This window comes from Polypterus senegalus, chromosome 2 (genome assembly GCF_016835505.1).
Source record: "Polypterus senegalus isolate Bchr_013 chromosome 2, ASM1683550v1, whole genome shotgun sequence".
Classification (NCBI taxonomy): domain Eukaryota; kingdom Metazoa; phylum Chordata; class Cladistia; order Polypteriformes; family Polypteridae; genus Polypterus; species Polypterus senegalus.
In genome coordinates this window covers 116,007,526-116,032,295 of record NC_053155.1, presented here as the reverse complement: position 1 = coordinate 116,032,295, position 24,770 = coordinate 116,007,526, and the positions used below count along the sequence as shown (strand labels likewise).

The window sequence follows — 24,770 nt, the reverse complement described above, 5'->3', positions numbered from 1 at the left end:
GTTCCCTGACAAACTTGGCTCTAGTCTGTGGGTCCCAGGGCTATTTTTCCCCCGGACCTTTAACAGGATGATGGGGGAAAGCTTGAGTATGCTTCAACCCGATAAACCCCGACTGACGCCACCTTGGCAACTCGGGAGCGGTACTTACCCAATCTGATATTTTGTTGGATTATGAGCGGATGTCGAGCCTAGGTTAAGGTTTACCCTCCGTTCTATCCAGGAGGCCATCATCCTGCCGGCTGCACCACTGTAAAAGGAACAGACTCAACACACGTAGAAAAAGTTTGGGGCAGCCACTCATATAATATTCCTAGCTGCAAAGGATTCTTTAAGATTCAACAGAGTTGTTGATAGTACGGAGTCCAAAACAGAACTGATGAAGAATGGAAAAGATGGCGGTTTTAAGTGGTCAGACAGGAAGTGATGTAGGGTCACCAGAAGTGATGTTTTCCTGGCATCGGCCTGAGCTTCTTCTGGGTGCCGGAACCGGAAGTGGCGTTCTTCTGGGCGCCAGGACCGGAAGTGGCGTTCTTGGTTCAGATAAGTTTTCCCTCGGCTGGTCTGAAGAGATAACAGAAGGTTTAGTGCACCCTGCCCTCCCCTGGCCTGGCGTGGAATTACCTTTACTTAGTCCACACAATGTCCCCCTAGTCGCACGTGTGTGACACCACGCAGACACGCAAACTCCATGCAGGGAGGACCTGGGAAGTGAACCTGGGTATCCTAACTGCGAGGCAGCAGCACTACCCACTGCGCCACCCATAGAATTAACTTCAAAATGCTTAACGAAAGAATCATCAATGTGGAAAGCAGCCCTTCAAGCACAGCCCATAGTACAATTCACTCCATTACTTGTTTGGCTTTTTTTAAAATATACTTGCTCTCTACTATACATTTGGACCCCCTCTGAAACAAAGAAAAAAAATAAGCTAAATAAATAAATGTCACAACTCTTCAGATCCATTTCTCTACTACTTGGAGAGGTTTTTACTGACAGAGTCGAAGCCAGCTCACATTTCAGTGCTCAAGGGCAAGACTTACATTTTAATTATACGGTGATTTAGGTTCTTTCCCAATATAAACTGGCTTGGCCTATTATTGGAAATGTGTACACAGGCAGCTGCACATGACTCTTCATCAAAGCTGGGTCTCACTGGGTCTTTGTGCCATATGTTTGTGTTTCCTGCATTCAGTATAACAAGAAAAAAGGCTGCATCCCCAACCAAAAATGTGCTAGTCACAGCTGGCATTTTACATAAGACAAATGGCAGGCCTCTATATAGCTCAGAACAGAGACAAACTTAATTTCCTTGACTTCTGAACAAGAAGTTACCCCACATTTCCTCAGACACTGGCATGTGTGTTAAATGCAGTCAAATTGGTTGCCATTCTTTTATTTCTGTATTATGGTATCCTTCATGGCAGGTCTTCTTCTCAACTTAACTTCACAGACTATAATAGGTTTGTAGAACCCCGTGCCAGATTTGTGTATATGCTGTACAGCATTTCTACTACAGCTCTCAAACACATTAAATAAATAAAATCTTGGGATGCATTTTATTTCTTTATTTTTTTAAAGATGCAATTAAGTGCCATTTAAACATTTTTCAGTAAAAACATTTAGAATTGTCTTTTAAGTTAGAGAAAAACCAGACACAAATGTGATTTGTTGTAAATTACAGAACACTATAACCTCAGCCATTGACAGGACAGCAGAAAACTCAAAGTCTGAAGAAAAGATTTAATAAAGGTTGGGTTTGGAGGGCGTTGGTCATAAAGGAAGGACCCTCGGCCTATGATATACGCATATACAACTTCAAGTGGATATATTTTTAACTGGGACATGGTGCAAATAAAATTCAAGGCTAATACTTAAAAAGGGCCAAAGAGCTGGCTGAAACATGTATATCTAGCAAAAACGCCATTAACTAACACTTGGACGTGAACCCAGGATATGCAGGCTTAAAAAGAACATCCACATATTTAATCAGATTTTATGACCAACACCCTCTGAACACCATCTTATTAATCCACCCCATTGCCTTACACCCACCTATCCCCCGTCCTAATTTAGTATATATTGACTTTAATTATTGTATGTGAAATCACTTCCTGTAATCAGGGCTCCTGGTAGGGGATGAACGCTTAGGAATACAAAACTATTTTAAGATACACGACTCATCTTCTCCCTATGTGAATTTCTACCTATACACACACACACACACACACACACACACACACACACACATATAGTCACATCTGCTTCGGTGCTTCATGGCTCATATAAATGGGATTACAGTGATCCCTCGCTATATCACGCTTCGACTTTCGCGGCTTCACTATCGTGATTTTTTTCTCATACACCCTTACGTCACTACGCATGCGCTTTCTGAGAACTTTTATCTAAGCCCTACGATGGCTCCTAAACATGCTGCTTTTTCTAAGTCTTCTGACAATAAAACTAAGCGCCGGAGGAAGACGCTTACTATCCAGGAGAATGTGAAACTCTTGGATATGATCAAAGATGGCAATCCCCTACAAAAGCCTCCTCACGCATATGAAAAGACAGCGCCAGCAACTGCCTATCAAGATGTTCTTCAGCCACGCACCCAGACACCCACTGCCTACTCCTAGTACTCCTTCAGCGGAAGACGACAACAATGCACCTGCTGAAGATACTGCACCACCTCTGAAGAATCTCCTACTGAGGTTGTGCCTTCATAGGTTAGTGGTTGTGTGTAAGAACTGTGTGTGTTTGTGTGCAATTAAATGTACAGTACAATAATCTACTATATAAAAGCATTCGGGATTGTCCTTCCGTCCTGTGAGTACAAAGTGTAGCGGTATTCCTCTTATTGCAGACTTACTACTTGCAGCTTGAGGTACGAAGCGACGCAATGTGAGCAGAGTTCTGGTGCTCTCATCGTTCCCTTGCTTTTGTGCGTGATGCGCTGGAAAAATAGACAAAATTATGTCTCTGGAAATAATTAATGTTGATGAAGTACAAATGCCTCACCGCGTAGTAAATATCAGGGGAGATGGTGCTTGTTTATTCTCATCTATAGCTTATTTAGTACATGAAACTCCGTCTTTAGCAGTACAGATTCGGGCTGACATTGTAAGACTTTGGACAGGCACTTGAGGGGATAAAAAAAAAAAACGTAGGTTTTCGGGAGATGTTATGAATGGGCACTTTGATGTTCTCATTCCCTACACTTACATGCCTGATGTACACATGGAGCGCACAAAATTGAGGATAAAAGTCGGTCGCCTTAAAAGGCGAGTGAGCCTAGTAATATGATATTTGTAACGTCTAATATGTCTTATTTTCTCTTATTTTGTCTAATATATTGGGTAATACGAGTGTAATGGTGACTAAAGGGTGTTATTTCATGTCTAGAGGGCTCTAATAATGTAAAAAAACATATTTAGAAGGTCGTAAACAGGTTTTCTATACTCTGCGAAAATATTCGATTTATAAATAAAGAATCCTACTTTGCGAAAATTCATTTATCACGGTAGAGTCTGGAACGGATTAACCGTGATAAACGAGGGTTCACTGTACACTCCTAACCAGGGTTTGATTGTCTTTTCTCTTCCTCCATCTGCAGAAGCAGTGATTGACAATCTCAACACTACTGACACCATTTCCAGTTCCCAAACACCTGAATCGCCCACTTTCTGTCCTCCAGATTGGCAAATTTTCTAATTTCCATTCAAGCCAGTTTACAATTCTATGGTCTTCACCACAGTGTCCCAACTATATATTATATACATATACACAAGGCTAGAAATTTGAAAAAAAAAAAAAAGGAAGAGCAGCATGATCCATTAACAACAAGAATTGACTTCTAATTAAGAAGCAGATTTTAGCAAAACTAGGTCACTTAATTAGAAGGAACTGACTTTGAATCAAATGGTCTATTATCTCCTTCATGGTATGTTTTGTGGAAAGCTTCACCTGGGTCTCATGCATAACACTCTGCGTAGAATTCAGACTATAACATGGCATACGGACAAAAGTGGAAATGTGTGTATGCACTAAAAAAAAAAATCCAGAAACAAATCTGTGCGAATGCCAACTTCCACGTTCTTCCACTACATAAATCCCAGTCAGTGTGAAAAGTTACGCATGTGCACGCACCTGCCCCCCCACCCCAACTCATTCCAGAAATATGCCTCTTTGAATATGCAAATCAATATGACTAGCCTCTTACCTTCAGTGCTTCAGGAAGACAATGGCGAAAGCATGGGGGGGAAAAAAAAAAAAAAAACACCTTCAGCGAATGCGAAATGGAGGCCCTGCTAAGTGAAGTAAAGGGAAGGAAAAATGTTTTATTTAGGAAGTGGAATAAGCAAAAAAAGGAAATTGATGGAGTTGCATAGTGTGGCAGATGCACTCAAAAGTGCTGGAGCAGAAAAATTGCACAATGACCAAAATTAAAAAAACGTGGTCCATGAAAAGGAGAGTCGCCGCTCATCGTCTGCATGTCAGCACCACTGGAGGAGGATATGAACTCCCGGAGCTCACGCCGTTTGAGCAGGAAGTTGCTGCAATTATTGGCGACACACTTATTGCTGGCATCTTACCAGTGGGGGGGGGAGGGAGATTCTGACATCACCGCGGGTGATGGTAAGTTTTTATTTGTTTTGATTACCATTATCCATACTCGTGTAAATAATTTGCATGTTTAATAAGACAATCAGGCAGCAGATGCTGTATTAAATTACTGTTTATTTAGTTCCACACAATAGTACAAAAGGTGACCCCAATGCTGAAGACGTGGCTCCAGGCGATAGTGCTGCTTCTGTGCCGATAACATCTTCGGGCGCTGGCTGCTCACACACCCCTGCCTCAGAAACCACTGGGCGATCATCTGGCTGTGTGCTGACTGATACAGTTCTGGAATCCCAAAATGCATTGGTGGATGCGGTGAGAGATGTAGCCAATGAACTATGAAATATAAAGGAAGTATTGTGTGATATTGATCAAAAATTTAAATTGCATTTGCTTACCTGTTTTTACATTCTGTTAATTACTTTCATTCGACATTGTAATGCTGTCCGATGTGGCTGATTATTTGGTGGTCCAGGGTCAGGTTCATCATTCTGCATCTCTTCAGGTACGGGCAAGCTACAAATGAGTGCCATATTATGTAGAATGCTACATGCTTGCACGATGCCACACACTTTTGTGGACTATACAGGTGCCGGTCATAAAATTTGAATATCATGACAAAGTTGATTTATTTCAGTAATTCCATTCAAAAAGTGAAACTTGTGTATTAGATTTATTCATTTCACACAGACTGATGTATTTCAAATGTTTATTTCTTTTAATTTTGATGATTATAACTGACAACTAATGAAAGTCCCAAATTCAGTATCTTGGAAAATTTGAATATTGTGAAAATTTGTGTTCAATATTGAAGACACCTGGTGCCACACTCTAATCAGCTAGTTAACTCAAAACACCTGCAAAAGCCTTTAAATGGCCTCTCAGTCTAGTTCTGTAGGCTACACAATCATGGGGAAGACTGCTGACTTGACAGTTGTCCAAAAAACGACCATTGACACCTTGCACAAGGAAGGCAAGACACAAAAGGTCATTGCTAAAGAGGCTGGCTGTTCACAGAGCTCTGTGTCCAAGCACATTAATAATAAGGATAACGTTGCTCTTGTTCAGTCAGTGGGTTGGCAAGAGGGGTTAGAACTCACGTCTTCAGCAGGTACCCACTGTCACCTAAGTAATCGTGTTATATGGTTACATCGTACAGATAACGTACGACTGTGATTAAAAGGTAATAAATGTCTTATCTTACCGAGATGCCATCCATCACACACTGCACCATTTTCAAGTTTGTTCCCCACACTACTATTTCTCAGGATGAATGAATCATGAGTTGAGCCAAGCCATCTCGCAACATTAGTGAGGCGCATTTTCACTTCACTGATGATTTGCACATTTATAGAGTGAAAATGCTTTCTATTTACATAAACAAATTCATTCTGTGAAGGTGCCTTTATAGCGATGTGTGTGCAGTCAACCACTCCGATTACATTGGGAAAACCAGACATTGCTGCAAATTGCGCTTTGGCGTTTGCCTGTTCAACTAGAGTGTACGGAAATCTTATATATCTGCTTGACAAGCAGATGATACCATCCCATACAGCTGGCATGGCATGACTCAGTGATGACTGCTCCAGAAAAACCCCAGTGGCTAAAAATCCGAGAGTGGACAGAACTTTGCAAAGGAGCAGGTAGAGCACAATTCCTCAAAGTCTGCCTTTGTAAAGCCGGCGCCAGTTCAGCACACAGCTCTAAGTGGATCGCTCTTAGAAATCTTAACCGACTTAGAAGCCATTCATCATAATGTGCCAAAAAATCAGTATGATCTCTTAATACGTGTTCTCTTCTAATCCTCCCATTTGTGATGTCCTCTAACAACGCTAAAGCAGCCATGGCAGTGGAATAGTTTGGCCAATTATATTGTTACAGATGGATTACAATCAAGTGCCATAAATTTATTAACGATATGTGGTTAATTTCAGTGTATTTGAAAAAGCCGGCATTGTGGATGTAAAAAAGAAAGGGAAACCACCCGGGAACAGCAGCACTGGTTTGATGCTAGGTGCCGCGAGTTTGCAAAACCGAGCAGAGAACTTGTGTATGCCAGGGTTAGAGCTACCATGAAAATGTGTGTGGCTTTACACTAAGTTTAGGTTTTATACATCACGATTTGAGCATGGAAACGTTCGCACGCAACATGTTTGTGCGTACGCACCATTTATACATGAGGCCCCTGGTCTTTTTTGGGGTATATTACACACACACACACACACACACACACTTGTTTTTTTATTTTTAGTTTCAGTCACATTTTAAGAAAGTCAAATTAAATTTCATTTTTTTCCACAATGCCATTCTGTTTTTTTTTCCAGTGTGCTGCCATTTTACGGTCAGTTTCCACCACACTGGTATAGAAGGATGAATTTTTTTTCTGTTCACTTAATCCTCCCATCCTGCCAAAGTATGGAAACATGACAATATCAAGGAAAGAGACTAGGGAGAGAAATGTTATCTACAAAAAAATCCAAAATTTGTTACTGGGAAAAGTATACATTGAGTTGAAGGGGAAAAAAAAAAACACAACACTAAACTAGCCCATAGTCTCAAATCAAAAGCACAAAGATCAAAAACCGGAATTTTCAATCATAAAAGAATGCACACTAGAAAGTTTGTTTGTATCCACAATCATGGACAATCGGGAAGTGCACAATGCTGGAAAACCTTGGATCTGGAATCAATTTTACTTAGCAACACAGTACAAATTGCAAACGGACCAGAAAATGGCAGGGCCCATATCAAAGAAAACCAGATGACAGTAAAAACCTGAAATTAATCAAACTCGCTCAAAACAAAACTAATTAAAAAAAATTAATGTTATATGGTATTAAACATACATACAATAAAATTAATATAAAAAACCCAAGAAAGACTAAATAAAAAAAAAAAAAGTAAACATTTCACAGCTTTCAATCTAACTGGCAGCATCAATTACCTTCTCCTGAGAACATGAAAACAGGTCTGAAGTGGTGTAACCAGCAATTGCTATTATTTTATATCACAGTTACAAGTCTACATCTGGAAGAGAATTGTTTCCTCTATGATTCCTAAAGTCAAAGCAGCCTGATGAACTTGAGAGTCTTGTTGCTTCCCAGATGTCATTTTAGATTTCAAAACATACTGTACCACACACTACTGCCATGGTAATGGAACTCACTTTTAAAGAGGGTACCTGAAATAATCCACAAAACCATTGTAAAAGTATCAAGACTTGGTCTGTTTCTATCCATAATGCGTTGTTCTAACTCATTTCTGAAGATAGAATGCTCTGCAAACACATAACTGGAAGTAGCTGGTAAATATGAAGACCGAGTCTCATTTGTGCCACTACAATTGAAATGCATATCTGCCCTTTGACATGACCAAAAATATTTTTTGTTGACGGCATGATTGCCTGCATACACCTAATGGGGAAAAAACAAAAGTAAAGGAGATGGTTGTAGAAGATGCTAAGAAATATTTGTCCTATTCTTCCACAGATCAGAAGTAACCAACCTGGAAGAAGATCCATGACCCTTGGCTAACACCACCTACCAATCCTTACTACCCTCTACCACTTCCACTCCAGACCATTCTCAAGAAGGTCATATTTGTTATGAGTTTGCCTGCATCTCAAACTATCCTTCGATTTTGTGCTTTTGTCAATGCAGGCAGAATCTTAAACACACCTATTGTATTAATTTTCCATTAAAAGGAATTTTGTAAAATTGGGACCCCAGATCTTCTGCATTTTATTTAGCATTCTACATGAACTTCCATACATCCATTATACAACCCGCTATATCCTAACTACAGGGTCATGGGGGTCTGCAGGAGCCAGTCCCAGCCAACACAGGGCGCAAGGCAGGAAACACACCCCAGGCAGGGTGCCAGCCCACCGCAGGGCGCGCACACACACACACACCCAAAGCACACACTAGGGACAATTTAGGATCACCAATCCACCTAACCTGCATGTCTTTGGACTGTGGGAGGAAACCCAGACACGGGAGAACATGCAAACTCCACGCAGGGAGGACCCGGGAAGTGAACCTGGGTCTTCTAACTGTGAAGCAGCAGCTCTACCCCCGTGCCGCCCCTCTACATGAACTTATAAGAACTAATTTTATTTTTTTGTCATAGCTTATTTTTTTAGCTCCTAGGAATGAAAATTCAATTAAAAATAATTTCTCCTTAATAACTTTTTGGTTTCTCCAAGAAAACGAGATCCAAAATAATTTAAATGGAGACATTTTCTTTTGTCTCACACTTCTCAAATGTTTCTACCGAGGAAAAAAATAATAACCAAGTATTCTCACCAATGTCCCCTCTTCAGTTTCAGCAGTAATCTTAACAAAGTTACAAAATGGGCTCAGATGTTTCTAGTTGTGTCTTGACTTTTTGTTTGGCAATTTGAAAATACAAATGTATTTGCATTGTGCGCTATTATAACGTGAAATTTATGGACAGTTATTTGTGGTAATAAAACACTTTACTATTATTACAAAACTGTTGTTCTTGCTTACTACTAATACTATTAGTTGCTTTAATTTTTATTCCAGCACTCTAATTAGATGATATGGAGTCTAATAGAAAAGGCAGGCAATGTGGCACAGTGGTTAAGACTTTTAGACTTCAAATCGAGTCAGAGAATCCCACTACTAAACACCACAGTGCAAGGAAGTCCCTTCATCTGCCTGTGCTGCAACAGGAAAAATAAAACAAGTGTAACTGATCGTAGCTCAGATATTGCAAGTTACCTTGGACAAAGGCATCAGTCCAATGATAAGTAATAAATAGGAAGGCTTGAAAGAGATTAAAACAAAACTAGAAAGAGGTCTCACAAAAAATACCATGCTTTTCAATCCAAAGTCTCAATTTTGACTTTTTACTTCAGTTGTATCTCATGTTTCCCATTTGTCTAAAGCTATGGAATTTTAGGAGAAAAATCTGTGACAAAGTTGATTCTTAAATGAAACATAAAATGAGCCCCTCTTAAGTGTTAAGAGCCAAAGATCGACCTTTGAGCAGTAAAACTTTCCTCTGCGGGTGGCTAAGTTAAAGTGGTGCAAAGGCATGATGATGGCTATCGAACAGCCATGTGTGTGTATACGTTGTCAAGGGTTCCATTATGTAGAACAGGCCACGCAAAAATGAGATTTCCATTCACAGCCCTGAACAAAACCCCTAAAAAAAAACAAATGGCTTTGCATTTTCATGGATTATATTATACTTTAAAATAAATAAACTGTTCAGGCAATTTGTTAATGGGACACTAACTCTGAAATAAGATGGTAGTTGTGAAGTACCATACGCTAGAGAACCTTGGAGCTAGAACTGTATCCAAAAGCAGCTGCCTCAATTAGAGCAGCAGGTGACATGATCAAAATGAATGATAAAAAAATTGAAAAACTAAAATTTTAAATTGCACAAAAACTGCAAAGATGACATCAAGATTGGAGGTTCTGTGTTGAAGTGACAAAATGAATTATTTAGTCATTCAAGCATGCTGAAATGGGACCTGTGAAACAAATATAACACACAGTAATTATACTAAGTGAAAGGTTATGGATCTGAAATTAACACTTTAAATTTAGTGTTTTGGCTTCTGTACTTACTAAAATAGCTTGGGTTTGCTTGTTTGCCAAAATACGTAGGCATCCCTCAGCACCACATCCTACTCCAAATAAAACTGACCGAGGTTCACTGCACTGCTAAAAAGGAGTTATGTAATGACATGGTGGCACTAAATAACAGTTTTGCTAAATGGTGTCAATCATGGCTACTCGCATTCCCTTTCAGTAAGGAAGGCTTGCCAAAAAGAGGGTGGGTACATTCAGCAAAGTATTTAAAATTAACATGTTTGACTTTGTGTTTCTTTACTTTTATGCTCTGCACTTCCAGTGTGAGGCCGTGTTAGCATTTTTAATTTTCACTTTAACATAGTTTGCATTTTCACTATTTCAAAGTTTTTCTCTGTATGTGTGCCCTTGCTTTGCATTTGATGCATCAGGGAGTATATTCCTTTTCATCAGGAATCTGTGTTGGAATAAGTGAGCTTAGAAAAATGGGAGGATAAACGAATGGGTATTTAACTTAAAGGCAACCTAGTAATTCGTGCAAGAGGGGGAGAGTTTTAAAATTAAAACTACAAATGGATCTGAAACATTATTTGCAGGGTATTTTATCCTACTGTGTTTAAAGAAAGTGTTATCACTACTAGAGGGGGATTGAAAGATCATGTAGCATAACTGATAGAGCGGGGCTCTCTGTGGCATTGCTGTTAATATAACAAATACCACAGAAGTTGGACGGGCATCCCGGCCAGAGTAGGGGAGAAGCCAGACCCGGAGAGGATAGATGGACAGCCCACCAGAAGATGCCACCGGGGACTCTTTATGCACCCAGGACACTAGATGGCAGTAGGAAGGAAGTATTCCATGGGTCCCACAAGGAGGCACTGCAGGGAGATGAGTTCCCTAATAAGTAGGACTTCCAAATGACCCGGAATTACTTCCATCGGGCAGTGGCCCTGGCACCAGAAGTACTCCTTAAGAAGGTCCTTAATAAAAGGGGCCACACTCCCTTATCCAGGCAAGCCAGAGCTGGGAGGATTTGGAGCAACATTTAACTGGAGGAGGTGTAATGGAAGGATTTCTCTCTGTAAAAAGCAAAGGTAAAATAAAGAGAGGAAGGGAATCAGGAGTGCAGATGGGCGTTGGTCGCTTCAGTGCAAAGCCAGCTGCAAAGACTAATGTTTTGGGAAAAACAGCCGGGAATGTTCTAAAGATACAGCCAAGGCTATGTAAGGAGTTGTTTTTCACTTCGAGGGGCTTCATTGTGTCTTCTGGTACTAGGCACCGTATTGGTCAAGGCCAAATAGAGGAAAAACACCACCGTGTCCCGTGGAAGGGTGTGTACTGAAACTGATCACTTCTGTATACATTGCACGTAAGCTGCTTTTGGGGCAAGGACACTCAATTAGTATATAAGGGAAGGTTCCGCCCTCAGTTTCTTTGGAAGCTCAACCGTGGGGAAAGTGCACACCGCCCGGTATTTGGGACCAGGCACACGAGTTGATCCTCTGACGAGACTGACATGCGGGCTCCCTCAGTCTACTGGTCTAGGATGATGGCTCTGGGTCTTTTGATATTACTGTAAGCATATATTTGTTTCTATAATCTATTGTTACTGCATTATACTATTCATATGTATTTATATGTTATAATTGAATAAGTAAATTTTACTGAAGTAATCGGACCTCTTCTCTCTGATTTTTGCCCACTTACTCTAAAAGAACCCCTTGAACCATTTTCCCAAATTAAAACAGGAGGGCAGTGCGGTGGTGAAAGAAGAGGTGAACTGTAGAAAGAAAGCATATTGATGCTTGTGTTTTTTGTTACTTTGAAGAAGTCTGTTGAATAAACACTCCTTTATTTGAACCCGGCACTCTGTGTGATCATGTTTGGGGCTCACTGATGCCCCAGGTTCTATCACAGACTACAGAAGCGTTAAAAAGCTTTCACATTCCTTCAATTTGGGAAAAAAATCCCACAATCTAACTGAATTCAGAGGTTTATGTCAGAAAAGTTCTTTGCTGCATTGGGCTAACATGATATTTGGAAAATACAACAGCAATCAACATAATGAACTTGTTAACTAATAATCTGTTCCACTTTGTCTAGAAGAGTATGTATGAAAGTGGTGAGAGATATAAAATAATTAGCTTGAATGCAAAAAATTCTGTAGACAGAACAATTTAAAAGCTCAATGGGCCATAGGTGGCATGATCAACGAGGACATAAGGATTATTTAGCCCAGCTGGCAATAGGCAGTGCTTTTAAATCACATCTGAAAGTCAGATGAAAAACATGGGGGACAGTTATACAATCAAGGCAGTGTTTTCATAACAGAGTTTTCTGCACAAGAGATAGATCTGTGAGAGGATGCAAACCATAGATGCGTATTGTAAGTAAGTAGGGCACTAATAACATTTTTTGAAATAGCAGTTTTTATGTGACATATTAGAAAACGTGCTAGGTTAGGGGGAGATGAACACAAAAGAGTATACTATGACATGATCTAGTACATGAGTGATTAAAAGACTTATTGTGAAACCATTCCTTTGTTTTCTGAAACTTTTTAGTTCAATATGGGGTCACAAGTTCCCGATACACCTTTGCTGCAAGGCTTGAATAAAACCTGTAATGTGTGTCAATCGCCTTACCTAACCTGTTTCGGAGATATGACGTACCCAGGGAGAGGTCACAAATGGGGAGAGTGTTCAACCAGTAATAAGAACTGAATTCATGACACCAGACCCTTCTACTTGGTGTAGCCCTTACTCCTTTATATTAATGAGACAATTGTTTAGATTATTTAGATTGATACTTTACATTTTTTTGAGATAATTTTTAAACACACACCTCTGTCCTTTAGTTTCCATGAAGCATTCACATCATTCATCCATCGTAGTGATTAGTAGCTGAAGCCAAGTCTAATGTTTCAAACTTCTACTGTACTGTTTTTTTGGTATCAGAATATTCCTTTTCTAGTTGTCAAGAGAAGAGAAAATTGAAAATGGCGGCGATAGGGAGTGTGATTTACTTTATTTTACACATAATATTATGAAAGCATGTACTTAGAAAAACTTTTAAAAATTTACCAGTGCCCGTATTTTTCCCAAGTATCTCAGAGCAGGAAAACAATCCTAATTGGCACAAAAAAAACAAAAAAAAACCAATGAGCGATACAAATTAGGTCCTACATTTAAGAGTAAAAGTAAAAGCATTTGATCAGTTTTCCTCAATTTAAGAAACTACTCCTAACGTCACCTGGATTTAGGAGAGCTTGCAAGTTGTCCTAATGGGCTAAGAGTTGCCAGGAGATCTCGTTTAGGCAAAGATTGGTACTGTAGCCGCCGATGTATAAGGCGAAGTCAGGCACGGGTAGGACGCGTGTCTAAGAAATCTCACAGTCCAAAAGTCTGTTTTCAAATATTTAGTGAAAGTTAAAAGCAAATAATCCACACAAGAATAAAAAGAAAAAGTTACACACATACAGTGGAATAAAGGCAAAAAAAAAAGGGAAAAAAAAAAATGCATCTTCTATAAACTTAGTTTTACTTAACTCTTTCAGGGCTGATGTCGACTTTTGTCAAAAGGAGGAGCTTATGATAATCGGTAATCAGCTGTAAACTGTGACAAAACCAACCGTTACGTTTTAGTTAAACTCTCTTTGGTAGAAGGTAAGTTTGCTGCATTGGTTTTGACCGGGATTTCCTGCGCTGCTGTGGGTAGCAAGGCGCCGACAATGGCAAAAATGGCACTGACATCTGGTGAGAGATCAAAGTGAATGCATAAAGCAAAAAACTCCATGGACGATGTTTTGCCTGTTCTCTCTGAATTTGACTAAGACTTGTCGGACTCCGATTTTGATACAAGCGATCGAAAACGAATATGAGGTTTTGCAGATTCAGCCGAGTGGTCCCCAGCTAATCGTGGTGCTGAACAGGTTCATGTAGGTGACACAGCCTATGGCACTGTTCATCTGGGAGGACTGCCACTTAACAATGATAAAAGGTAGAAGCCAGATTGCAATCCACTGTGACCGTGACTGCTGCCCCATGCAGCCACGTGAACACATCCTGGCAGCTTGCCTGCCGCAAATTCTTGGCAAACAGCCACAGCATGCAGCAACAGACGTTTTATGTTGATTTCTATGTGAAGCCATACAATGCTTTTTTGGAAAAAATATTCAGCCCTCAAAGAGTTAAGAAGCTTTGGTTATTTCTCTACTTAAATGTTCTTAATTTCTTCTTCTGTATGCCTTAAACATACGGTTCAACACTTAAATCTTTTATTTTAAGAGTTACTTCACACTCAAAAGGCCCGTAGGCCATTGGCACATAGACATGCTCCCAGGCACGGTCAAGTGCTCAAGCACGAACGCGAGCACAAACAAGAACACGGTTAAAAAGCCATATGCCTTTGTACCTTACACAAGGCGAGGCTAGACACTAACTGAAGAACATCGTTTACTCAAAACTGTTAAGAAATGACAGGAAAATACCAACTCAATTCTATTCACAGGGATTATAGGAACCTCCCATATTTTAATGTATTATCATTTAATAAATATTCATAGAACTAGGAAAGGTACAGGTACACTTATCCCGGGAACGAATAAAATGTTTTTCGAAACACTGGACAACAATGAGTTTGTAACAAATCTTGTATATTATGTGATCGATCCATCTATACAGATAAGCTGTGTGTTTTCAGCCAAAATGCGAGTGTGACAACATTAATATGGCTTTCCAATAGTGATATTTGGGTATGTCACAACCAGTTATTTCTTGAATGCTTCACAAAACTTTGTATGGCCTTACAGTTTATGAGATAAGACACAGATTTATACATTTTACCCCACCACTCCACATGTGATAATTTTAAAGCCACATGCATTCATACAAATCAGCATTTTCCTGGAGTTGTTGGTATGATTGATGGCATGCACACAAAGATCACTGCTCCGTTACTCCAAGGGTGGAGAAGCATGCATATGTTTATCTCAACTGTATCACGGAATATACACATAGGTGGTCATGGCTGCAAACTGTATTGTAGTAGTCAGCATGGGTAATTGACAGTGAAATGCCACATAGGCACGCCAAGCTCTGGAGTCCACGAACTCCTAGAACATTCACATTACAAGGCTCAGGAAGGCTGGCAGAGCTCCCGGGGCATTGTATAACAATGGTATGTGTAGGGGAAATCACAGAAAAAGGCATGGCACATGACACTGGAGCCCAACTGGGAACACTGGAAGAGTGAACTTGACTTTATCAATAGTGCAGGAAGTCATGCCTGCTTTCTGTAATTACACTGTGGTGCACTAGGCTGGTAACATCACTTCAGGAGAGGACCACCAAATCAACAACCTAAATAAAAGGACAGGTTCAGTTATAGGATGCACTCCAGACAAACCCGGGAGGTAGTAGAAGGAGAGAATAAAAATAGAACCGAGTGCTATTATGAACAATGCTGCACATCCTCTCTTTGACAGATTGTATTTATTTATTCAAAAAGCTTCTGTAAAAAGCCAAATTTCTCCCAGCGACAAAAAAGTTCTTTAGAATTATTTTATGAGGCCTTCCATGTGGCCATGACAGCAGGAAAGTGATTCTTCTGAAGGTATGGCTGTGGATCGCTCATTGTTAAATAAACATGTCCATTACCGGGCTTTATTCTCATTTGGCTTGTGTGGGTCTCAATCTGTCCATCTTGGTGCTTTTTACAGCATTATTCTTGATGGTGTCACGAGCAGGCAACAATTATGTGCAGCTTAGCACAATATTTTCTTCCCCAGCTTCTACTTTGAAAATTTTTATTATCTTTGTGGTGAAGACTTTTAGCATAAGTATCAGAAAACTAAAAGATGTCATCATGTGTTCCATTTTTCACCTTGTGCTGCAATAAAATTGTAATGTAATTTGTTCTCAAACATGAACTCCTACCTGAGAGTAAGATGCTTTAGAACTACTTCTCATGTCTTATTCTGAGATGGGACAAATTCTTATCCTAGTCAGACTTTTAGTGCAATTCCTAGTTGTAATTTTGAGTTGCTTAATACGTACAGTATGGGCACTGCTCAAGACCACTGATAATTCTACTTCGAGAAAGACAAGATCTTGTTGACCTAAACACACAAAGATTAAAAAAAGCAAGTTTGCCCTAGCACGACAGCTAGTGTGAGAAGCGGAGATGGAAGTTTCAAGGACATTAGTAATGCCTAAACAGGACTGTTAAAAGGGCAGGAGGCCTTAACATGACAGGGTAGTGGGCCCTACACTACGACATCCCAATGGTCCAAGACATGCACCAAAGTAGCATAAGACCAACATGCATTTGGCCTAACAGAGAAGCCCAGGAGTCCTTTCTGTTATATTCCCTCTATCCAGATACCATTCTTGATCAGAGACCAATCAGCACACTAAGACAAAGATCCCCCTGGTTATTTATGTATATTGGATGCCAAAACTCCTAGAAAAACAAGTTCCTAGCCATCCAGGTTGCATTGGCATTATTTTGTCACACTCATTTTTGCTTTGCCTTTGTTTTGGGCACATGTAGGAACTTTAATATAGTAATGCATAAATAAAAGCGTAAACCTTCTCCCCTGCTTATTCTTGTCATCTGGAGTCACAGATAGAAGAGACAGGGGGAAGTATTTAATGAAAGTAGCTGTCCACCCTGATGGTGACCTTCAGTGGAAATGTAGATTGAAGCTGCATCCTTGTGACAGGCTGGTGAGTATAAACATATTAGAGCTTAGTGGGGGATTTGTTACCTCTTTATAATAATAATAAAAAAGAAAAAGAAAAGGAGTGAACGTCAGAATAGGGTCAACCTAGGACCCATTCATAAAGAGGGGGTAGAAACGAAAACTTACTTTTATAAATAATGTAGTCTAATTAACTGTCTGTTTAAATAGAAAGACTGCTTAACTTTGGTGATTCAAACTGCTTTTGAAGAAGTTCTATTTTTGTTTCTAAATTAATTGGAACATTTTACTGAATATATTACTTGCTCTAATTTGTGTCAGTGTTAATGTAGTATGCCACAGCTCTGTGAAATGAAAATTGATTCCTGGCGCTCTCACCCTTTGTGTGTAGTTTTCACATACTTTTCTATTTGTGCAGGTTTTTGCCATCCATTCAAATGTATCCCCATGCCTCAAAGAAAAGCACATGTTTTTATATTTGTGACTCACACTTGGCTCAGTATGAGTAAATGCACAGATGTGATGCAAAACAGATTGCTATATTAACCAGGGCTGGCTCCTGACTTTTTGCCAGTGCTGCTGTATTAGAACGTGATAAGAAGGCGAGGACAGAACAGTTGCTCATATTCAACAATTAACACCTATGGCACCCCCTCTTCCCCACAAAATGTCCAATGCTGTTTTAATACAAACTGAGCAAGTTGGTCTAGACTTGGAACACTGTGTATGTTAGGGGATGTGGGTGGCCGTCAGTAGGTTTGAATTATTACTAAACATGAAATCCTGTGTTTATTTGGAAGGGAGAGAACAGGATGAAACAGATCAGCATACTTCCTCCTTCTTGCTTCAGTTCATCTGGATCTAAGCTACTCAGTCTTGGACAAGAAGGTAGCCAACTGCATTCATTACAAGTTATTCTCTTAAATATAAAATCACAACAACTTAAAATAAAGTCCTAAATGTGAATACTTTTTTTTTTTTTTTTTTTGAGTCACATATCGGAGCAGTGGCGACTCCTGTGTCACTGTGCCAGGGTTCAGTTCCTGTTCCTGTCAATGTCTGGGCAAGTGTTGCTGGTTCGAGTACATGTCAACTTAGAAATTTCTAGCAGCTTAGCTTCCCCTCGCTTTAGGATGCTTTGATAGGGCAGCTTAGCAAAAGTACCACAACATTTAGAAATAGACATCTTCCAGAAGAGGTATTACACATGTGCTACGTCTTTCATGGACCATTTGAGCAGAAATAAAGTTTGATTTTGCCCATTGGCGAGAGAAAAAAAAAGTCAATTGTTGACAAATAGGAAAACAAACAGTTCATTAGCCAATATTTATCTGTAGCTTAAAAAAAAAAAAAAATTAGGAGCTTCATACAATACAATGTACTTTTTGTATTGCCCAAAATCAAAGTGCCGCAATGGGCTTTGACAGGCCCTGCTTCTTGACAGCCCCCCATAGCCTTGACTCTCTAAGATGACAAGGAAAAAAACGTAGGGAGGAAAAAAAAAAAAAAAAGGTAGGAACCTTGGGAAAGACAGTTCAAAAAGAGACCCCTTTTCAGGTAGGATGGGTGTGCAGTGGGTGTGATAAAAGGGGGTCAATACAATACAAAGAACAGAACAAGTCCTCAATACAGTATAAAAATAGAAATATTACAAATACAGAACAAAAGATGATATCACATGATATGATTTGGATTTGTTAGAGTCCTAGAGACCTCAGCCATCAAGCTGCCTCCCCCTATTGGTCATTCCATAGCTGAAACAGCACTAGGCCAGCCTATCCAATGAAAGGACAGAATAGGTGAGGGTTAGTAACAAATTACAACGATCATATTCCTTATGTTTTAGTGTCAATAATCAACCACAGATGCAGTCAGTACAGTTAATCAGCAGCTCTAGTCAGGATATGCTAAACTGAAGTAGTGAATCTTCAGCCGGGATTTAAAAGCCGAGACTGAAGGGCCGTCTCTTACAGTAGCAGGCAGACATTATAGGTGACATTGGCACCATATTGCTTTGCCTGAGTGTATGTAATCACCTGAAATACAATTGACAGTGCCTTCCACTCATAGATACCAGAGGCCTATTGTTGAGTTGGATGAAATACAAGTTAGGAATGTTTGAAATATGGCAGAAATTACTTGCCATGCAAAGTAAGATCAAACCTGCCCTACTAAAAAGTAGGAGGCGTATTGATGAAATTGCTTGCTACTTCACAACAGGGCATACACGTAAAAACTCACGCTTATTCAAAGTGACACAATTTACAATTTTTTGCTGGAAAATCAACAGAAAACTCAAAGAAATGGAATCGGCACACTACACAAAGACTAACCACCAGAATTGTGGGTGATGTGACACAAAGTAACGCATTATTGTAATCTACTTCCATTTCCCATTAACAAATTAGCGCAACATTACTGTACTGTTTAAATTCTTGTAATCACATTACAGTTAATAACTAGAGTTGCTACTTGAATTGCATGTTTCTAATTAGATAATATGCACTGTAAATGTTGTGAATAGCAGGCATTCTAACTCAAAATAACATTCTAGAACACAAGTTTGGCTACCCAACCGGCAGCCCCGGCCTGATCTGCACTTCACTTGCACATGGTTTTCACGCAGACACGTTCAGATCTGCACTGGAGATGTATTATTATATGCCATTGCATTAAATTGATATAGTTTAGGATTGTAATGAGGGCAAATAAAGATTTAGAATTTTACATTGAAAGAACTTTTCAGTTTCAGAACACAATTATGAAAGATAATTCTGCAGCCTTTAGTTTAAGAGTAGCTTAATCAAAGATAAATATATTCATCTTCCATTACATTAAAGTATTCAACCTGTCACTAACTTAATGAAATTTCAATGGATAAATAAATAAAATATAATACCTGCCTTAGACAAGCACAATGATGGCATCCATTTTTACTCGATTTTGCATAGGATGCACTTCAGACAAGAACATTGAAAATGTATTCAAAAGAAGTAAATTAGCAGCAAGAAACAGGTCATTAATGAAGATGGTGTGGGGGGCGGCCAGGACGCGCAAAGTGAAGGAGAATGGGGGAAGGCAGCTACTGTGAGACACGGTCATCCAAGACACCAGATGGCATAATAGAATTTGTAGTTCGGCATCACCGCCCTGCTTTGTACCATGGGTGCCACCAGGAGATGCTGCAGGAAGATCTGGGGATTTGTATTTTCCATATAGCCCGGAAGTACTCCCAAGTCATGGGGTCAGAAGCCCCAAAGTACCTCCTGGCCGAAAAATACCACACATCCTCCATTTGACCCAGAAGTGCTGGCAAATCACTGGTATGGAAGAACGGAATCACTTCCAGGGCAAGGACTCTATAAAAAGGACTACTGAAGACCCAGCAAGTGAGCCAGAGTTGGGAGGTAGAAGACAGAGCTTGCTGGGAGTAGTGGAGGAGATATTTGCATTGATTTATTGCGTTTATGGTGGTGGTGGTTGAAAGGCACTGTGAAGAAGAAAGATCTTCATGCTTTTATCCTGTGTCTGCGCATCTGTCTGTTTGGTTGAACAGGGTGGCAGCGACTCCTGTTGTTCACAATGGTTAGAATGAAAACCTGCAGTCACTGTGGCCCTCTAGGACCAGAGTTTGAGAACCCTGCTCTAGTTTATTAGAGCCTCTGGCAGTTAAAGGCGTTTCTTTTATGGCTATTTTGTGTAAGACAGTGATCTATCCAAAAGGCAAACAAGACAGTTTTTAAAGAAGGTGACAAGGTTTTTTTTATTACCATTTTGTGACACTACCATGTTTGCTCTACACCTAGGAGTTTACAAGTAAAACTTATGGTGGCCCAAAAAGCAAACTTTACCAGCAAATGGAGGGCTATAAAAACTACCATCTGAAACTGTATTGGACTGCTTCAGAGTCCACTATGAGTAACGACTGATAAAGAGACTTCTCCAGTCATGGAGGCAGAGTGCTCATCTCTAGTGGAGGGTTTAGAACAGCCCTGGCCTCTTCCAGTACCAACAGAGATAACTGCAACAAAACCGAACTTTAAAATGAACCATTTGTGTTTGACTTCCTAAAAATTTCATATCATGGATGGTGTAATTGCTAGAGCCTGACAGTTCATTCAAAACTTGATTTAGTTATTCTACTACTGACACAAGAAAATACGAGATCCAGCACAAGAACTACTATAGCTCGGAAGAAAAGAATCAAAGAGAAGGTTATAGAAAATGTTGCAACTTGTCACAGTGAGAAAAGGCTCAACTCGATCGCTTCACTCAGATTAAGTGGACCGGTGTTTAAATATGAACATTTTTCTCTCTTTTCATTGTTAGAGCACAAGAGTGAACATCAAGATCCTTGTTAAACTAAACAAATCTTTTCAATTTTTGGGCAAGGCTTACAGTGAAGAGTTAATGTCTCTTGCATGCATTTTGAATTGCACAAAAATGGTAAAAATGATCGAGATCCTCACCAGCTTATCAAAAAATGATCTGCAGAATTGCTTTGAACGAGTCAATGCCAAAGGGAACTATTTTGAAGGTGCCCATAGTTCATTTTCTTAATATGTTAAAAATAAAAAAAGTTACAGGCCGTCTTTGTGCAACTCTTTTCCCCACACCAGCTAAAAACTATTATTGCAGTGTCTGAAATGTTTTTCTCTCTCTTCTTTCGAGATATTTTGCTGACCTTATATTCATCAGTTGCCATTATCTTATATACAGTAGTAGTAAACTTTGTGTTTATGGGCCTTTATATGCACTACAAAATAAAGGATGGGAACACAGATTTGATTGTAATGCTGTGCTCATGAATCGGAGGCGAGATGTTAATAGGACCATCTCTTATGATTAAATATATTCATACATTTACAAATGTTTCATAAATGAGACCCAATAAATTAGCCCCTACTACAAAAGTGAATGGTGTATGCATTTGTATGTAGTGATATTGATGAATTAATGCTTGATAAATAACACATGCTGCTGTACATTATGCCCCATTTTCCTGTTCAGTCTTACATCAAATATTCTTTAGTCAAAAAATAGTTATCAGGCCAGCTCCACACAGTAAATGACAGGAACTGGATTCTTTGTGGCACCATCTCTTACCATTGTACCATTCTTTAATCAATCAGCTCATCATAACAATATAGAAATTGTTGGTTTTATTTTGCACACGTTAATATACAGGATGTCCGTGATTAACCTCCTTTAAGAATTAAAGGAAAACCTTCCTTTACTACAGTATATAAACAAAGGTTTAAGGAGCCCTTAGCCAGTACTGCAAACCTTGTACACAACCATTCCCTTCAGATCTCTATCCTCCATCTGCCCTTCTCGCTTTATAGCAACAAGTTGACTACATGGGCTCACTGTGACCTTAAGCACACTGCATTAGGCCAATTAAGGTGACCTACAACTCATAAACAGACTTTGACAAATTAATCCACAAATGTTATCTGTCTTGCTGGAGTGCTAAACAGATAATGATCCCTTGATTTACCACAACCCGGGATAGCTTAAGTTGCATCTATGTAAAATACAGAACATTTCATTTGAAACTAGATCAGCATCTCAGTATCATCAACTGATAATGTTCTGGCAAAAGAAGAAATACATTTCAAGTAATATTCAAGAAGGTATGCTCAACCAGGAGTGCAAGTACCATTCAAATTAATTAGCAGTGGAAGAAAGAAACATTTAGTAACAGAAAAAAAGATATTTTGCACTCAAGGCTTCACTGGAGCTCAAATTTAAGTGTCTAATGCATTCCCAGAAGCAGGACAGTGGCCATGTGCCAGGTTTTGAGCAGAGAGGAGCCACCCAATAGACAAGGACTCGGAGAACTCTCATTCTTTACAAATAGAAATCTCCCACTTGTAAAGTACATGTCCAAAAATAAGAATACTGAACATCTGAATGACGTGGGAGACTCATTTCTGTAGGCAGCTGAGCTCCATTTATTGTGCTGTGTTAAAATGTTTTGTTACTAATGGCATTGAAAGACCCTATACATTTATATTTATAATATAAAAAACAAAAAACAAAAAAAAACACCCCACACACAGTTCTACAGTAAGCCATTTTCAAGGAAAGCAATTGAATGAAGAGAAGTGGCTTTACAGATCTAGCACAGGAAATATGGTCAGGAGGACCACACAAGCAGTACTTTTCATTACGACTTTCTTCAAAATAAAACTTAACTTCCATGCACTTTAAAAGAAAAACACTACCTAATTCAGTTTGTTTTTGTATAGTACTCGTCACATAACTGTTTACATACAGTATAAGCACTATTAGCTTAATCTTCATGCTCAGGGTTACACAGAAAGCTCATTGCCATGATTTTTGGATTATAATGCAGTCCTTTAGCCACTGGGGCACATTGCTTTGTGTTATGGTAAAGAACAGCCCAAGTCAAACATTATGCAGTTTTGGCTCTAGTATTGGGACACTGTGAACTTGAAACTGCCCCTTGCCACATCTGAATTCCCTTCCCAACTCAATGTCATGCTTAACAATTAACAGCTCAGCTTACTGTCAGCAGATACAAAGGCTTACCTGGATGGAAGAAGATGAAAGCTAGAGTCAGTGGAGCTAATAATAAAAAAAACAAAAAAACAGCAGATAGTGCAGAGAAGCAAAAATGAATGAAGAACTGATAAATGAGAGGCAGTTAATAATAGGATGAATACATATGTGCAGAAGGGCTGAGAAGGCAATCCTAAAGCTGAAGATGTCAGCAATCACAAACCACATGCACCGCAAAGAAACCTTAAAGACCAAGGAGTCTGAATAAGGAGCATGTGAGGGGCTTGTTTAAATACTCAACTGATTATCAGCCAGCTGTAGATGAGTGAACACTGTGACCTCACTACTTAAGAGCTGAGCAAATGGGCAGAGGTGAAAGTGAATTAGTGTAGCGTCACAGCGAGAAACACATCAAGGACCTGCAACCCACAAAATACATTTATTAGGTAATTAAAAAGTATTCAAAATTAGATTACAAGTTTGTAATGTTACACTATGAGACCTTCATCAACAAAAAACACAGTTTTTTTTTAAGTAAAGCCTTCAGTGAAGGAACATTTTTGTCACAAGATCAAAGCTCCTTGTGCTGTATCATCTTCTTCTTCTCCTCTTTTGGCTCCGAGCTCACTAGTACAATGGCTAATTAATGGGGAGTCTCAACCAGACCAGGAGTGGCCACCACTTCATCCGCACCAGTTTCTTGATTAAAAACCAATCTTTGTCAATAAAACAATATGTCATTTAATTAGATGTGCTGCTCTTTGCTATTGCTATCAATAAAAGAGGAAAATCTTGCAAGTATGTGAGTTTTATATTTCAGGGAGAAAAATCAAGAAAATATTTTGTGGCTCAGAATGCATTAGAACTCCTCAGGTTTTTAGTTTCCTTTTTTAATAAATATTTTCTTAAAGGGGCTATATTATAATGAGTCCACACAGGGCTAAAAGTCAGCAGATTAGCTGCCCACTACATCATCATTTGTGCCGCATTATTAATTAGCTACAATTAGCAAAAGCAATAATTAGGAACGTCATTTATGTAGCAAGCACATGAATTAAAGGGAAATAAAAGCTTCATAAGTGGTCGTTTCTAACAATGCAAAGAGGGGGTTTGGGTGAGCCATCGAATTCAATAAAAAGTCTGACAGAAACAGTAAACTGGTACAATCAAAAGGCACAACCATTGTGGCTCTCTAGATCAGTGGTCCCAAACTCGGTCCTGGAGACCCCCGGTGGCTGCAGGTTTTCTTTCCAACCAGATTCACAATCAGGGATAATAATCTGTAATAATTGATCTCACTTATTTAGCTGGTCTTTGTTTCTCTTTTATTTTACTGTATATTCAAAAAAGC

General features: G+C 39.4%; 1 long non-coding RNA gene across 2 annotated transcripts in view; it reads right to left on the bottom strand.

Moving 5' to 3' along the window:
* Positions 1–23,665, bottom strand: part of LOC120523262 — a 341,303-nt gene extending 317,638 nt beyond the window's left edge. For both annotated transcript variants that reach the window (XR_005632575.1, XR_005632574.1), the window contains exon 1: positions 23,450–23,665. This is a non-coding gene — a long non-coding RNA (uncharacterized LOC120523262). The remainder of the gene's footprint in view (positions 1–23,449) is intronic.
* Positions 23,666–24,770: the final 1,105 nt, after the last annotated feature.